Consider the following 6313-nt stretch of genomic DNA (forward strand, 5'->3'; position numbering starts at 1 on the left):
CTTGTGAATTATATAAAGATAAATATATTATAGTAATACATCTTTGTATAATCTACAATTTAAAAGAAAAACTCTGCTCTTATATTATTATTAAATACTCTAATTATTAAGGAAATCATATAGCTAGTTCTAAAAGCTATGAAATCTTTAAAGTTATTTAATAAAAAAGCCAACAGTATTAATCAATATATTATAATAATATCAGATTTCTTTAAATAAATCTCAACAAAAGTCTTCAAGCCACAGAAAACGTTCTACAACTTACTCTTAAGCTTAATATTAATTTGATTTTAATTCAGAAACCTTAGATTCAAAAAAATAGAATCAATTTCTCTAATTGCAGATCAATTATATACTCTAATTTTATATAAATTCTCCCCAACTTCAATCCCAATCTCAAACCCCGAATCCTTCTATATATTTTCAAAGACCTTTGAGCTATAGTTAATCTAGCCTTTTATTTACTAATAGACCCGAATATACAAATAATAAACTACCAAAATGGAAGCGAAACCTTCCAAATTATCAATATATATAATAAAGCAGATCAAGCATAGGAAAAAGGATATATAATTGATCAGTCCCTTTATAATCTATTGATTAATCAATAAACAATAATATTAAGCGATTTCAACTTCTATTATTCATTATGGAATTCCTTTTTAAATAAAAGCATTAATACTGATCAATTAGCAAAGTAAATTGAAGATCAAAATCTAAATCTATTGAATAAGCCTGGTACTACTACTTTCTTTTGAATTAATTTAATAAATCCAAGTATACTCGATCTCATATTAGCTTTTCAAAGTATCTTTTCAAAAATACAAGATTAGCAAACACTTTCTAATATTGGATTCAATTATTCAGAGATTCTATTTGAATTAAAAGGAAAAGAGAATCCAAATACCTCTTATCAAAAGCTAATAATCAGATATTATATAAAATAAGCCAATTAGAAACTATTCAAATCTATTCTACAATTCAAAGCCAAACACTCGCTTACTCTAGCCGAATTAAATATGTTTATAACAATTATATAAGATTCAATTGATTTCCTTTAAGAAATGATATATATTGTTTCAAATTGGATTATATTATTAGTAAACTTATAAGGATTATTCAAAAGATAATAAAAAGCTATACTCTAAAGATTATAACAAATAAAAGAGCTAAGCTATAATAATCTCTTGAATTAAAAGCCTTTTGAAAAGAATTAGGAAAAGCAAAACAACAAATTGAATCCAATCTCGAAAATATTAGTTTAAAAGAAGCTTATTGAATTATTAGAAATAGATACTTTTAAGTTATTAAAATAATAAAGAAGAATTATTAAAATGATTTTTTAGAAAAAGAGAATACTCAAACTATTTTCAAAGTAATAGTCTATACAAAGGATTATCAAAATCAAAGAATCTCTGATATTGCTTTAGAAACCTTTTTTGAAGGAAAATACTCTACTTTCGAATTACTCTGTTTTCTCAACCTTTTATTATAACTGAATCTGAATGGGAAGGATATCAACAATCTAACGAATGGGAATGGCCTGATCTCTCTAAAAATGAACTAAAGAAACGCCTGTTCGGCTAAAATTCAAGGGAAAACTCCTGGTTTAGATGATATTACTCAAGAAATCATTATAAGAATATATAAAGCTATTCCACAAATCTTTTTTATTTTATATAGTAAGCTTCTCAATATTAAATACTATCTATAATATTAAAAACAAGTTATTAGAGTAATCCTTAAAAAAGCTTTGAAACCAGATTATTCGATATCAAAAGCATATAGAGTTATTGTATTTCTTAATTGCTTAGGAAAAGTAAGCAAAAGGATTCTAATTAATAATTAGGATATCTAGTGAAACTATTCATTTCTTATATTATAGTTAAATGAGAGGATAATAAAAGAAATCGGTAATCGATATAGCTCTTCTTTTAAATATAGAGATTGAAAGCAATAAGCAAGCTAATAGTAAGACTTTGGTTTTATTTATGGATATAAAAGGAGTATTTGATTATATTTCAAAAAATCGATTATTGAATATCTACAAGAAGTTGAGATTACCAATTAATCTTATTTTCTGAATAACTTTATTTCTTCAATAAAGATAATTAAAACTATCTTTTAATAATCAAATCGAATCTTTCAAATCAATTTCGACCAGAATACCACAAGGCAGCTCTATCTCGCCAATCCTTTTTTTGATTTATATTAAAAATCTTTTCCAAAACAATTTAATCAAATTCCTTTTATATATTGACAATATCACTCTTATCACTGATTTATTTATTTAGAGAAAGAATATTAATTCATTAAAAAGAGCTATAAAACAATTATATAAATTCAGTTCAAAGAATGCAATCCAATTTGATTTAGCTAAAATAGAGCTAATACATTTTTCCTCTTTCAAATTAATAGCTTAATATCCTATTACTTTATCCAATTCGGAAACAGTAATACCCTAATCTCTAATTAGATGGCTTAATATCTGATTCGATCCGAATCTCAAATTTGATTAATATATTAATATCAGAGTAGTATAAGCGAAAAAAGCCTTTCAACGAATAGCTCGCTTAGTTAATATAGAAAAAGACCTTAGTCCTAAGATTATAAGACCAGCTATATATAGTTTATATAACTAGTATTGCTAACTACGAATCGAAAGTTTGGTGAAAAGATTAGATCAAATCAAGAACACATTTCAATCATTTCAAAATCTAGTTCTTCAAAAAATATTTGGAATCTTCAAAACTGCCCCAATCCTTTTAATGGAAATCGAAGTAGAATTAAAGCCAGCAAAAATTCGTTTAGATTCAAATATAAAATGATATTACCTTTCAATTAATAAAATTATTATTAAATCATTCAATCAATATCGAAAAAGAAATGCTATCTCAATATAAATCGAATCTAGAAGTAATAGCTATCTCTTGAAGAAAACGATATAGTTATTTCAATTAAATAAAATAAGAGAATCCATAGAATAAGATTTCGATCCATTTATTTTCAAAAAGATTATCCATTTCAAACTTCTCTCCCTGGAAAAAAGATATACCTTACAAAGTCAATATTAATAAACCTCAAAAAAAGATATAGTTACTTTTCACAATATTATATTTAAATATAGAGATTAAAATATAGTTTATATATATACTAATATATCTTTTATCAAAAAAGAAATTGGAATAGGAATAGGGAAGTTATAATCAATCAAATGGATCAATCTCTTATTGAAACGTTTGAATATTGGGTATTAATCAATTAGTATATAATGGAGAATTATTGGGAGTTACAAAGCTATCGAATATGCTAGTATTATAGTATATGAAGAACAGAAATTCAAGAGCTATTCGGATAACCAAGCTGGACCTCTATCATCTAAAAACCCCTCTTGATCATTTTGGGGCAAATCTATTAAATACAAGCAATCAAGGCAAGCAGAGGATATTAAAGCAAAAGGAGCTGAAGTCTCTTTAAATTGGATTCTAGATTACAACTTCGATATAAGGAAATGAAAATAGCTAATAAATTAGCGAAAGAAGCAATTTTAATATAGGCTACTTTAAGTAAAACTAATATAGGGCTATTTAGATGATAGTAAAGAAATATGATTTTGATTAATAACTAGAGATTCTCAATTAATACGAATTCAGATCAAATCAATCAGATACAATCTATTCGAAACTTTTTTATAGAAAATCAGCTTCAAAATCAAGCTACCAGAAGGTACTAAGCGAAATACTGTTAATGCCTTCTTTTAACTCAAAATCGGATATGATTATATTAAGTCTTATTTATATCGATTCAAATTTTCAAACAATAAAATATATCTATAACAATATCGAACCAGCTGTACATCTCCTTATTAATTGTCCTAATATATAGAAAAGAAAGAAAGGAAATCTTTAACGAAATACCAATCTCTAAAATCAACCTATAATTCCTGTTATATACAAAAATAGATATTGAACTAGCAATCAAATTCATCAATACTATCAAAATCGCTACTCAAACTTGGTATCTATCAAGAGCCGAGATATAAAACGAAATTGTGGAAAAAGAAGAGACAATAAGAGAAGGAGAAAAAGCCATTTTGAAAATGAAAAGAGAAAAAGAAGGAGAAGAGAAAAGATAGAGAAAAAAGAGTTTAATTCTTTTTACTTTATATTTTATTATATACACTTTGTATAGTAAGCGGGAACAAATCCTTAGTATTAGTTTTCACTTACTTTATTGTTAAAATTCCTAATTTTGTACTTTAAAAGTTATCCGCTAGATCATTTGACCTAGCCGTCCTATATAGTCATAGACTGAAGGTGACGTTAATTAAATCAATCAATCAATAGATATTGTATAAATATTATCTTGAATTCGCATTTACTAATATCAATCTATAAACCTACATCAATGAGTTTTTGGACAATTATTCATACATACTCCCTGTATTCCATCTTATTACTGAAATAAATAAAAATATCATCAAGATATACTATACAATATTTATCGAATTCATTGAAAAGCATATAGTTGATATAATACTGGAAAGATACTAGTATATTTGCATAATCCAAAGAGTATAACAAGGGATTCAAACAACCCAAAACGTATAATGAAAACTGTTTTCTATTTATTTCCTTCTATAATATATAGTTTATTGAAAGTAATAATAATATCCAGTTTGAAATAAACCTTAATATTATACAATATATTAAAAGTTTTTTGTATAATAGATAGAAGGTAGTGGTTCTTTATTGTAATATTATTTAATCCTTGATAATCTTAATAAATACAGATTTCGCCTTTTAGCTTTACTATCAAAAGAATATACTACATTGCGAGATCTTGATTCCCAAATAAATCCTTTAGAAAGATTGTTATTAATCCATTTCCGAATTACCTCGAGTTTCAATAGTAATAATGGCCGGTTTTTGAAATAAGGTGGTTCTTTGCCTGACATTAGTTCGATTCTATGATCCCAAGTTTATTGTAATAATAGTACCTTAATATTTCGAGGAAGGAAAGCTAGTAATTTGTCTTAAAGCCAATTAGAGAGTGTATTTCGTATCTTTTCATTATTAAGATTTGGTTTTCCTATTAAGAACTTTAATATATCAGTTTTAGAGATTCTTTGTAGGTAAGCCGGTTTATAACAATCTCGAATAAAGTCATGTAAGTGTAGTAATGTTGTAGAAAGTGCTTTTATTAAACTATTATATCCTTAAAGTATGTTTTTATAACTTTGCTCATTTTTGGCAAAGTTGTTTATAGAAACATAATCGAGCTTATATTTGGGTACTATAATCTGATCTAACTTGTTCCAGGTAATTTGCATTATATAAACATTATTTTATTGATAAAAAGAAATAAAGCTCGAGGTATATAACCATTGAATATTCTTTATGTTTGGGCTTGTTTTGTATTCTCGAATTATTAATAATAATATCGAAAGGGATAATAATAGTTCCCTTGCTGGGTTTGGTTTTCTTTATTTTTGTTCTGTAATCTTATTTACTATTGTTAAATATATTTTCAGCTGGTTTTATATCATTTATATTTATATATCTATATTCTTATTACAGACTCTTATGCGATAATGATTTATGTTAAAGGTGAGTATTGCTTCAATAGATATATCTTGTTTGTATTGCTATCTTTAAATCCATAACCATTATCAAGTTTGTTATTGTTCTTTATATATGATAATCGATAATCTTTTGTTTTATATGCTTTTTGAGAAACGATCTTCGGTAGTAATAATATATCCAAGATTCTTTTGATTTTTGGATTAATGCTTTAAAGAGTTAAGGTATTATCAGATTGTTACTGAATCGATTTGATTATAGGTACTTGAGGGTACAAGCTTTCTTTATAACAATATTGTATTGCATAATATCGAAAAGTAAAAGAAAGTGTTATATTTGCCTAATCTATATATGAATTGTAATATTATAATTATAGCAAGTCAAAAATGACTAATATATTGAAAAAGAGTTTTATAATAAAGAATATCCAGGTTTCTAAATGTAATTCTATTATTATAGATATAATAAAGTATTCTATAATGATATTTGCTATATTACTATCAACTAAGCAAAGTTGTTGGTAATAGGGTAAGAGTTAGATATGAATTTTATATTGATTGATAAATAATCGATTAATGAATACTTTACTAGAGTATTTGCTATTAATTAGATTAGTTATATTAAAGAGGGAAGTGTGTATTGGAAATATAGTAGTTTGAATAAGTAAAGATTTGCTATTTATAAAGCTGAGTTATAATAGCTCAATACTATCTATAATATGTTTTATCCAT

The sequence above is a fragment of the Botrytis sinoallii genome, assembly GCF_014898435.1.
Source record: "Botrytis sinoallii strain Bc 23 chromosome Unknown BSIN_004, whole genome shotgun sequence".
Taxonomy (NCBI): domain Eukaryota; kingdom Fungi; phylum Ascomycota; class Leotiomycetes; order Helotiales; family Sclerotiniaceae; genus Botrytis; species Botrytis sinoallii.